Raw genomic sequence first — 12,585 nt, 5'->3', positions numbered from 1 at the left:
TCTTTCCTCTTCTCTTCTCTTTCCTCTTCTCTTTCCTCTTCTCTTCTCTTTCCTCTTCTCTTTCCTCTTCTCTTCTCTTTCCTCTTCTCTTTCCTCTTCTCTTCTCTTTCCTCTTCTCTTTCCTCTTCTCTTCTCTTTCCTCTTCTCTTTCCTCTTCTTTCCTCTTCTCTTCTCTTCTCTTCTCTTCTCTTCTCTTCTCTTTCCTCTTCTCTTCTCTTTCCTCTTCTCTTCTCTTTCCTCTTCTCTTCTCTTTCCTCTTCTCTTCTCTTTCCTCTTCTCTTCTCTTCTCTTTCCTCTTCTCTTCTCTTCTCTTTCCTCTTCTCTTCTCTTTCCTCTTCTCTTTCCTCTTCTCTTCTCTTTCCTCTTCTCTTTCCTCTTCTCTTCTCTTTCCTCTTCTCTTTCCTCTTCTCTTCTCTTTCCTCTTCTCTTTCCTCTTCTCTTCTCTTTCCTCTTCTCTTTCCTCTTCTTTCCTCTTCTCTTCTCATCTCTTCTCTTTCCTCTTCTCTTCTCTTTCCTCTTCTCTTCTCTTCTCTTTCCTCTTCTCTTCTCTTTCCTCTTCTCTTCTCTTTCCTCTTCTCTTCTCTTTCCTCTTCTCTTTCGTCTCACTCTATCTGCCCCACTTTCTCTCTCTCTCTCTGGTTCTCTCTCTCTGGTTCTCTCTCTCTGGTTCTCTCTCTCTGGTTCTCTCTCTCTGGTTCTCTCTCTCTGGTTCTCTCTCTCCCTGGCTATCTCTTGAGTGGGTTCTGGATGCTGTGTTTTCTGAGCTGCCTGACTATACCCCACTCCCGGAGGGGAACGGAGGCCTGCGCTGGTATATAACTACTTCCCAGGTCCCCAAAGTCTGATGTGTGCTTGTGGGCTGTAATGGGAGACCCTCTCTGCCCCCACTTACATACAACACTCGTCAATCTCCTTCTCTGAGACCCCTGAGACTGTCTGGGGTGATGGGCTGTAATGGAAGACCCTCCCTGCCCTCCACTTTGGTACAACAGATCGGTACCCGGTCTCATACTGGTAAACATTTGTCCAAGATAATTCCCCAGTAATACATGAGCAGGGATATTATCACTTATTCCCACCTCCCGCACACCCTGCCCAGCACAATCCAGCTAAATCTTTGCCACAGGCAAGTTGTGGCGGTCTCCTGCCACCCCCAAATGCACAGTCCACCCAGGAATGATTTCTTCAGTCTCCACCACCCCTGGCTGCACCTGGGTAACTGTAGCACCTGAGTCCCTCAGTTCTTGGGTGAGTCTCTGACCCACCATGACCAGCTGCATGTGGGCACCTCTATTTTCCTGTGTCCCATAGGCACATATGGGAGGATCCCCTCCAGATGCAGTTGCAGGCTTCTTCTTTTCTGGACAGGCAGTGCTGATCTGCTCCTGCATGTGGCAGGTAAAGCACCAGCTGGTATCCCTCTCAAAACACGGGACGTGAACAATTTTGGGAACATTGTCAGGACAAAGGGATGTATAACGAAAATCCAGGACTATCCCGGCTAAACCGTGGACGTATAGTCACCATACAAACTCCCCCCCAAATTCTCCTACTGACACCCCCCAAGTCAGGACAACCAGAGCAAAACTGGAGAAAAATGCTTTGATACATAGACGTAGGGTTTGATACATAGACAAAAGAAAAAAAAGCGCAAAAAAACCATAGTGTAGTATATTAAAAATCAATTTATGGGGTAAAAGGTGAGTGTTGCACGTACATCAATATAAAAATTACACAGCATAATATACTACACTATGTTTTTTTTGCGCTGTTTTTTTCTTTTGTTTCTGTATTAGCCTGGTGTGCTGAGCCATCCCATAAGAACAGCGGCATAAAACCTCCCTCCAATCAGGTTATGTTATTTTTATCTAGGTCACATTAACTTATCACTTATTTATCACTTATGAGCGCAATATATTTTTGTATCACTTTGATACATAGACGTAGGGTTTGATACATAGACATAGGGTTTGATACATAGATGTAGGGTTTGATACATAGACGTAGGGTTTGATACATAGACATAGGGTTTGATACATAGATGTAGGGTTTGATACATAGACGTAGGGTTTGATACATAGACGTAGGGTTTGATACATAGACGTAGGGTTTGATACATAGACGTAGGGTTTGATACATAGACGTAGGGTTTGATACATAGACGTAGGGTTTGATACATAGATGTAGGGTTTGATACATAGACGTAGGGTTTGATACATACAGGTAGGGTTTGATACATAGAGGTAGGGTTTGATACATAGACGTAGGGTTTGATACATAGACGTAGGGTTTGATACATAGAGGTAGGGTTTGATACATAGAGGTAGGGTTTGATACATGAACGTAGGGTTTGATACATGGACGTAGGGTTTGATACATAGAGGTAGGGTTTGATACATACAGGTAGGGTTTGATACATACAGGTAGGGTTTGATACATAGATGTAGGGTTTGATACATAGACGTAGGGTTTGATACATAGACGTAGGGTTTGATACATAGACGTAGGGTTTGATACATAGACGTAGGGTTTGATACATAGACGTAGGGTTTGATACATAGACGTAGGGTTTGATACATAGACGTAGGGTTTGATACATAGACGTAGGGTTTGATACATACAGGTAGGGTTTGATACATACAGGTAGGGTTTGATACATAGACGTAGGGTTTGATACATAGACGTAGGGTTTGATACATAGAGGTAGGGTTTGATACATGGACGTAGGGTTTGATACATGGACGTAGGGTTTGATACATAGAGGTAGGGTTTGATACATACAGGTAGGGTTTCATACATACAGGTAGGGTTTGATACATAGACGTAGGGTTTGATACATAGACGTAGGGTTTGATACATAGACGTAGGGTTTGATACATAGACGTAGGGTTTGATACATAGACGTAGGGTTTGATACATAGACGTAGGGTTTATCTGCATCCTGTAACTCCTAGTAACACGCCCTGAATCACAAGCTGATGCACGTGGTACACAAGTTGGAGCAAAGACCTGGATATATTACGCCTATAACTTATTTTATCTTTAACTGTTCATAGAATATCTTCATATATAATGTATAACCCTGCTCACCTAATGTAATGTAATGCATTGTCTTTATATATAATGTATAACCCTGTTCACCTAATGTAATGTATTTGTAACCATGTACATTATCTGTCATCATAACTCTTTTCTGGACAGGCAGTGCTGATCTGCTCCTGCATGTGGCAGGTAAAGCACCAGCTGGTATCCCTCTAAAAACACGGGACGTGAACAATTTTGGGAACATTGTCAGGACAAAGGGATGTATAACGAAAATCCAGGACTATCTCGCCTAAACTGTGGACGTATAGTCACCATAAAAACTCCCCCCCAAATTCTCCTACTGACACCCCCCAAGTCAGGACAACCAGAGCAAAACTGGAGAAAAATGCTTTGATACATAGACGTAGGGTTTGATACATAGACGTAGGGTTTGATACATAGACGTAGGGTTTGATACATAGACGTAGGGTTTGATACATAGACGTAGGGTTTGATACATAGACGTAGGGTTTGATACATAGACGTAGGGTTTGATACATACAGGTAGGGTTTGATACATACAGGTAGGGTTTGATACATAGACGTAGGGTTTGATACATAGACGTAGGGTTTGATACATAGACGTAGGGTTTGATACATAGACGTAGGGTTTGATACATATACATAGGGTTTCATACATAGACGTAGGGTTTCATACATACAGGTAGGGTTTCATACATACAGGTAGGGTTTGATACATAGACGTAGGGTTTGATACATAGACGTAGGGTTTGATACATAGACGTAGGGTTTGATACATAGACGTAGGGTTTGATACATAGATGTAGGGTTTGATAAATAGACGTAGGGTTTGATACATAGACGTAGGGTTTGATACATAGATGTAGGGTTTGATACATAGATGTAGGGTTTGATACATAGATGTAGGGTTTGATACATAGATGTAGGGTTTGATACATAGACGTAGGGTTTGATACATAGACGTAGGGTTTATCTGCGTCCTGTACCTCCTAGTAACACGCCCTGAATCACAAGCTGATGCACGTGGTACACAAGTTGGAGCAAAGACCTGGATATATTACGCCTATAACTTATTTTATCTTTAACTGTTCATAGAATATCTTCATATATAATGTATAACCCTGCTCACCTAATGTAATGTAATGCATTGTCTTTATATATAATGTATAACCCTGTTCACCTAATGTAATGTATTTGTAACCATGTATCTGTCATCATAACTCTGTGCCCAGAACATACTTAAAAACGAGAGGTAACTCTCAATGTATCACTTCCTGTAAAAATATTTTATAAATAAATAATATTAAGGCTGGGGTGCTCAACTACGGTTCCCAAGCCCCCCTCCTCCCCCCCTCCCAACAGGTCAGGTTTTCAGGATATGCCTGCTTCAGCACAGGTGGGCCCATCACTCCTTACTACCATAAAGTGGTTAAACACACTAGGATTGAGGTAGCCAACTCCAGTACTCAAGGGCCACCAACAGGTCAGGTTTTCAGGATATGCCTGCTTCAGGACAGTTGGCTCAGTCTTCAACTGAGCCTCTGATTGAGCCACTTGTGCTGATGTTGAAAGATACTGAAAACCTGGCCTGTTGGGGGGGGGGGGGCGGTGCTTGAGGACTGGGGTTGAGTACCTCTGTATTAACGCAAAGAGACGCACGATGAAAATGATGTGCTTTGTGCCAACTTTGCAACAAACTTGCCCACCCGACTTCAAATATTCTCTCATCTTATTTATTGTCCTTTTTCACCCTTAGGCTTTCGGGCTCAAACTGGTGCATTGATTGCCTCGGTTTTTTCCTCTTGTTTCGGTGGATTGTACCTCGTTTAGCAACTGGGTGTTTGTGCTGAAACGTTTTTAAGACGTCGGAGCTGTGTCGGCACAATTAGCTAATAAATCCTTCTTGCCTCTGCCATTTCTTCCGTACGCGAGCTCAATAATTCATGCAAGTGAAAGAACATTACAAATCTTTCTCCGTTATCAAATGATGTCGGGAAGCAACGACTTCGAATGTTCCTCTGCTCGGGGAATGGAGACGCCACATAGAGTCATGGCATCATTTATGTTTTAATGATGGTGACTGCAAACCCTGAGTGGGAAGATTTATTCGGGACTTCTCGGGGGTATTGCTGTGTAAAAACGCACAGGATCGAGCAGCTCCCAATAGTGGTTCAGCTAAGGTGGGCTCCCCTGTTCCATTCCTGTAAAGGTGGAGCGTTGATTAGGGGAAATTGCTGCATTAAGCAGCACGGGCGAGCAGTGGGAACTCATTAACCTCCCTGCAGGGCAGATACCAACCCACACCAAACAGGGCATATAAAGATTAGGGAAAGGCCACTGGCCACGCAGGTGGCATCAAGCTTTGCCACTCAAAGGGCTTCTATTTAAAGTTTCATGCAACCAAAAGGGATGCAGAAAACAACATCAAATTTATCAAAGGAAAAATAAGTCACACAGAAAACAATGAGATTTTTCTTAGATGGCTCGAATGCGGCTCTTTTTTTAATCGGCATATATCGGTTTTGTCAACAGGTGTCATTGGTAAATAACCCACAAAGGCTTTAAACTCCTAGCCTACAAATATCCGCTCCTGCAGCAGTGTAGCTGCAGCATTCATCACTATGCTGCTTCAGGGGGGTTCATGCCGGACCATTCCTTTCTGTTCTAATGTTCATTCCCTTTCGCTGTAAATACATTTTTGGGGAAGTCAGCTGGTTTAAGGGCGAGGCTTCTGCTTTAGCAGCAAATAACAGCGAGAGGAATATATGTTTCTTCTTCTGTAATACTTTGCAGCTGCAGTGTTTTCTGGAAGATGCTTTGCTAAGGTTTCTGAGGGAGGCTCACAGAAAGTGCTCTGCAGACCGGCTCACATTGCTGATCTGTAGTCAACATTTAAACAGTGTAACAATTCCGATCCTTCGCCGTACAGTGTGCGCAGTGTAACACGGAATAGGAGTGATGTAACCGGTATCTAATGGCCATGCCCATAAACACAGCAAATCAGGTACCGAGATGCCATCCTCCAAGGACTGAAATCGGTACCCATTGTTATCACAGTGAAACTCCATGGAAGTCTACAACTTGCTGATGCTACAAATCAGTGAGACGATCTGGAGACATGTCAACTCTCACCGATTTTCTGTCACTCTTAGGCTGCGTCCATACAGCCGAAGACCGCGCGAGGCGTGCGCACGAGTGACGTCACGCGCGTTAAGCGTGAGCGTTTTGTGGCCAAGGTAGGTGCGCTGTGGAGGGCGTATCTAGGGGCGTGTCTGTGACATCACGGAGCTGGTTCGCCCTCATTGGGAGAACCGCTCACGTGACCTGCCCGTCGCGCCGAGGAATCTGATTGAACTGATTCCTCGCGCACCGTTTGCCCCCTCCTGCTGCCGCGCGCGCACGTGCGGTCAATGGGCGTGATCATTGCCTTAAGGCAATGTGATTGCGTCGCGCATGCCTCTGCGCGGTCTGCACCAGCATGGACGCAGCCTTAGACATATTAAGTGCCGCAGATGTAGCAAGACTTACTGTCTTCTGCGCTATGGACAAATGGACAAACAAGCAAAAGTCGGCGGCGCCGGAGCTGCGGGGACCCATGTGTCTGAAAGGCAGACCGCACAGTGTTAATCCTCCGGTGCGGTTACCGCACACGGCGGCGGCGGCGGCACAGAGGACAGTAAGTCTTGCTAGATCTATGCATTCCCCTATCACGTTCACTACGGTGAGTAATACACGTGATATCGCTTCCCTAGATCAGGGGTGCGCAAGTAGGGGTGCAGGTGGCGTGTCCAAAAATACTAGACACTGGTAAAAGATGCAACTCCCCCCAAATACATATAAAAATATACCCCCACGCCCCCCCAATACATATAAAAATATACCCCCACGCCCCCCCAATACATATAAAAATATACCCCCACGCCCCCAAATACATATAAAATATACCCCCACGCCCCCAAATACATATAAAATATACCCCCACGCCCCCCCAATACATATAAAAATATACCCCCACGCCCCCCCAATACATATAAAAATATACCCCCACGCCCCCAAATACATATAAAATATACCCCCACGCCCCCCCAATACATATAAAAATATACCCCCACGCCCCCCAAATACATATAAAATATACCCCCACGCCCCCCCAATACATATAAAAATATACCCCACGCCCCCCCAATACATATAAAAATATACCCCCACGCCCCCCCAATACATATAAAATATACCCCCACGCCCCCCCAATACATATAAAATATACCCCCACGCCCCCCCAATACATATAAAATATACCCCCACGCCCCCCCAATACATATAAAAATATACCCCCACGCCCCCCAATACATATAAAATATACCCCCACGCCCCCCCAATACATATAAAAATATACCCCCATGCCCCCCAATACATATAAAAATATACCCCCACGCCCCCCCAATACATATAAAAATATACCCCCACGCCCCCCAAATACATATAAAAATATACCCCCACGCCCCCCAAATACATATAAAATATACCCCCACGCCCCCCCAATACATATAAAAATATACCCCCACGCCCCCCAAATACATATAAAATATACCCCCACGCCCCCCCAATACATATAAAAATATACCCCCACGCCCCCCCAATACATATAAAAATATACCCCCACGCCCCCCAAATACATATAAAATATACCCCCACGCCCCCCCAATACCCCCACGCCCCCCCAATACATATAAAAATATACCCCTACGCCCCCCCAATACATATAAAAATATACCCCCACGCCCCCCCAATACATATAAAAATATACCCCCACGCCCCCCGAATACATATAAAATATACCCCCACGCCCCCCCAATACATATAAAAATATACCCCTACGCCCCCCCAATACATATAAAAATATACCCCCACGCCCCCCCAATACATATAAAAATATACCCCCACGCCCCCCGAATACATATAAAATATACCCCCACGCCCCCCCAATACATATAAAAATATACCCCCATGCCCCCCAAATACATATAAAATATACCCCCACGCCCCCCGAATACATATAAAATATACCCCCACGCCCCCCGAATACATATAAAAATATACCCCCACGCCCCCCAAATACATATAAAATATACCCCCACGCCCCCCGAATACATATAAAAATATACCCCCACGCCCCCCGAATACATATAAAAATATACCCCCACGCCCCCCAAATACATATAAAAATATACCCCACGCCCCCCAAATACATATAAAATATACCCCCACGCCCCCCCCAAATACATATAAAATATACCCCCACGCCCCCCAAATACATATAAAATATACCCTCACGCCCCCCAAATACATATAAAAATATACCCCCACGCCCCCAAATACATATAAAATATACCCCCACGCCCCCCGAATACATATAAAAATATACCCCACGCCCCCCAAATACATATAAAATATACCCCCACGTCCCCCGAATACATATAAAAATATACCCCCATGCCCCCCCAATACATATAAAAATATACCCCCACGCCCCCCCAATACATATAAAAATATACCCCCACGCCCCCCAAATACATATAAAAATATACCCCCACGCCCCCCAAATACATATAAAATATACCCCCACGCCCCCCCAATACATATAAAAATATACCCCCACGCCCCCCAAATACATATAAAATATACCCCCACGCCCCCCCAATACATATAAAAATATACCCCCACGCCCCCCCAATACATATAAAAATATACCCCCACGCCCCCCAAATACATATAAAATATACCCCCACGCCCCCCCAATACCCCCACGCCCCCCCAATACATATAAAAATATACCCCTACGCCCCCCCAATACATATAAAAATATACCCCCACGCCCCCCCAATACATATAAAAATATACCCCCACGCCCCCCGAATACATATAAAATATACCCCCACGCCCCCCCAATACATATAAAAATATACCCCTACGCCCCCCCAATACATATAAAAATATACCCCCACGCCCCCCCAATACATATAAAAATATACCCCCACGCCCCCCGAATACATATAAAATATACCCCCACGCCCCCCCAATACATATAAAAATATACCCCCACGCCCCCCAAATACATATAAAATATACCCCCACGCCCCCCGAATACATATAAAATATACCCCCACGCCCCCCGAATACATATAAAAATATACCCCCACGCCCCCCAAATACATATAAAATATACCCCCACGCCCCCCGAATACATATAAAAATATACCCCCACGCCCCCCGAATACATATAAAAATATACCCCCACGCCCCCCAAATACATATAAAAATATACCCCACGCCCCCCAAATACATATAAAATATACCCCCACGCCCCCCCCAAATACATATAAAATATACCCCCACGCCCCCCAAATACATATAAAATATACCCTCACGCCCCCCAAATACATATAAAAATATACCCCCACGCCCCCAAATACATATAAAATATACCCCCACGCCCCCCGAATACATATAAAAATATACCCCACGCCCCCCAAATACATATAAAATATACCCCCACGTCCCCCGAATACATATAAAAATATACCTCCACGCCCCCCAAATACATATAAAAATACCCCAACCCCCCCAATACATATAAAATATACCCCCACGCCCCCTCAATACATATAAAATATACCCCCACGCCCCCCCAATACATATAAAATATACCCCCACCTCTCCAATACATATACAAAATACACCCACCTACCCAATAAAATTCAGACTTACCTTGGGGATGGTGTCAGGTCGGGCCCGGTGGCTGCGGAAGGGCTGCGGAGGGGGGGTGGTGGCTGCGGAGGTCGGGATAGGGACTGCGGAGCGCGGGCAGGGGCTGCAGAGGGGGGGCAGAGGCGGTGGAGGGGGGCAGAGGCGGTGGAGGGGGGCAGGGGCTGCGGAGGACAGTTGCCGCCATGCCCGGCTCTCCTACGCTGTAGGCTTCTCTCTCCCTGTCTGTCCCACACCATGGTGTCTGATGCTGACGCGCACCGGGCCTCCCTCTCACGCCGGCGCTCACCGAAAGCTTAGCCCAGCTGACTTCCGGCGCTGACGTCAGAGGACCCGGCGCACGTCAGCATCAGACACCTCAGCGTGGGACAGACAGGGAGACAGAAGCCTGCAGCTGGGGAGAGCCGGGCATGGCAGCAACTGCTCTGACCGGCTGCCGACCCCCCCCACATCCACCCTTCGTTCAGAGAGAGATAATACCGGACATATTGAGTAAAGACACTGACTGACACTGAGATTGCTGCAGGGGAGCCTGGTTCAACTCCCGGTGTCGGCTCCTTGTGACCTTGGGCAAGTCACTTTATCTCCCTGTGCCTCAGGCACCAAAAACATAGATTGTAAGCTCTACGGGGCAGGGACCTGTGCCTGCAAAATGTCTCTGTAAAGCGCTGCGTACAATTAGCAGCGCTATACAAGAATAAGAACATGCTATTATTATTATATTATTATATACATGTCCATTACTACCTTTCATTTTATACCGGACGCAGGGGCAAAATACCTGGCTGTCCGGTTCAGAACCGGACACCTGGCAACCCTATGCGCAAACTGGGGGGCGTGACATTTTCTGGGCATTTACATGTCTAAGTCAATGGGAATTTTCACCTAAAAATGTCCAGAATGGCTGCTTTGGACACCACAGAATGACCCCCTAAGTGGTGCACAAAGTAATAATGTAACGGGTGGGGAATCTTTTACTCATCCACAGATCAAGAAACATTTTATGTGCAACTCCTCCTCTTTTGTTGAGTATTTGATTAAATGCCCTTGGGGTTTGTGCTATATTGGGGCGTCTACAAAACCCATTAGGGATCATATTAGCAAAGACAAATTGACTATCTGTACAAGCAGGATGGATCGCCCAGTTTCTAGACATACTAGCTGGGCACACTGGGAGTCAATTGAGGTTTCATCTACAGCAATAAACAGGATAGAGACAGCATGTAGGGAGGAGATAGTGCCTGTTACTGGGTAAATAGGTTCATTGGACAAATAAAAACTGGAACAGCCATTGATCTGAATGAAGACGATGACGTGCCGTTTCCCTATAATTAATGACCGATCTGTGTAGTGACTGAGGTCTAATACTATCTGTAATCGCTAAAATCTTCCTATTTAAGATTCCACATTGGAGAGAAAAACGTAGGCACTCCATGAACCATAAATCGTACGTACTAAACGGAGGTACTCGCTTTAATACACTTTCCGTTACTTTTGCAATTCCCACCACATGGCTCATGGCGTTCTTCTTGCTTCAGGCGCTGGGATCTGAGATTCCCATGGCTCATGTAATGGAACAGAAGAAAACGTGGTGACGTAGCACTCCGTGCAAAGAGGCAAATTGTGGTCTCAGACTGAGCGGATATCAAACTCTGCAAGTTTTATTAACAAACTCATAGAAGTGTACATGGATCCAACGCACACAAGAAGTAGCCTAACGCGTTCCACGCTGCCCACAGCACTTCATCAGAGGGTCTACTGATAGGTGTTTGTCAGTAAAGCTTGCACATTTGATATTCACTCAGTCTGGGAACACATCTGTGACGATATGAATTTATGGTACATGATCACGTTTTCTTTAAGATTCCGCCCACGTGGTGGCCTTCCATATCGTCTTTCGAGTGTAGTATGGGAGATCTCAAGCTGCTTTCATCAGGAGTTCTAAAAGCCTCTGAATTGTTTTCATTTACCCCCTTTTTTCTTTTTGTCTCCCTCCGTGGTTAGGTATTGGGATCTATGGGTATCAGAGTGTAGATAGACACTCCAATAGGAGAAAGTGAAAGAGCAAATTATTGTGGTCTCATATATATATATATACACACACACACACACACACACACACACACACACACACACACACACACACACACACACACACACACACACACACACACACACACACACACACACACATGAGAATACAGGGACTTTTAATCCAGTGCGGATAGAAAGTGAACATTGGGACTTAGGAGCAAGTGATGGGCAGAGAAGGTAGGCCAAGGCGTTCGTATCTGCCATCGAATTGTATGGGGGTTATTCATTAAACTGCGATTTTGCCAGTTCAAGTTGGAATGCCTTTTCCAGGGAGCTAACTGTCCACTGGAGTTGTGGGAGACCCACAGATCTCTGCTGTAGTATGTCGCGATATTATACACAGTACACCCATAGGAGGGTTTATTTTTCTATTTGGTGTGATACGGTGAGATATATTGAGTTATTGTTGTTACTATGAGTTATTCTGGGATATGTTGTGTGATCTGAGGGGAAAATGTCATGCACTACATCATTAGTTCCTGAAATATTTAGATTTGTAGATGCCTAAAAAAAATTAAAGCTGAGTTCTTCTGATCCATTTGTTTCCGAGGACATCACAGCTTTCTGTAGCAAGGTGACCATATTCTTCTACAAATGGCCCCCCAAGCCCAGATACAAGGTTATCTCTTCCTCTGGAGGGATGTTGGGATCATGTGTAGT

The 12,585-nt window shown here is 45.2% G+C and overlaps 1 protein-coding gene across 1 annotated transcript in view; it reads left to right on the top strand.

The window, feature by feature from the left end:
- The window catches only part of ARAP1 (ArfGAP with RhoGAP domain, ankyrin repeat and PH domain 1), a 407,404-nt gene that overhangs the window by 210,105 nt on the left and 184,714 nt on the right, over positions 1 to 12,585 (top strand). The gene's annotated exons all lie outside the window — the stretch shown is intronic.

The sequence above is a fragment of the Ascaphus truei genome, chromosome 3, assembly GCF_040206685.1.
Source record: "Ascaphus truei isolate aAscTru1 chromosome 3, aAscTru1.hap1, whole genome shotgun sequence".
Classification (NCBI taxonomy): domain Eukaryota; kingdom Metazoa; phylum Chordata; class Amphibia; order Anura; family Ascaphidae; genus Ascaphus; species Ascaphus truei.
This window is presented reverse-complemented; position numbering and strand designations above follow the sequence as displayed.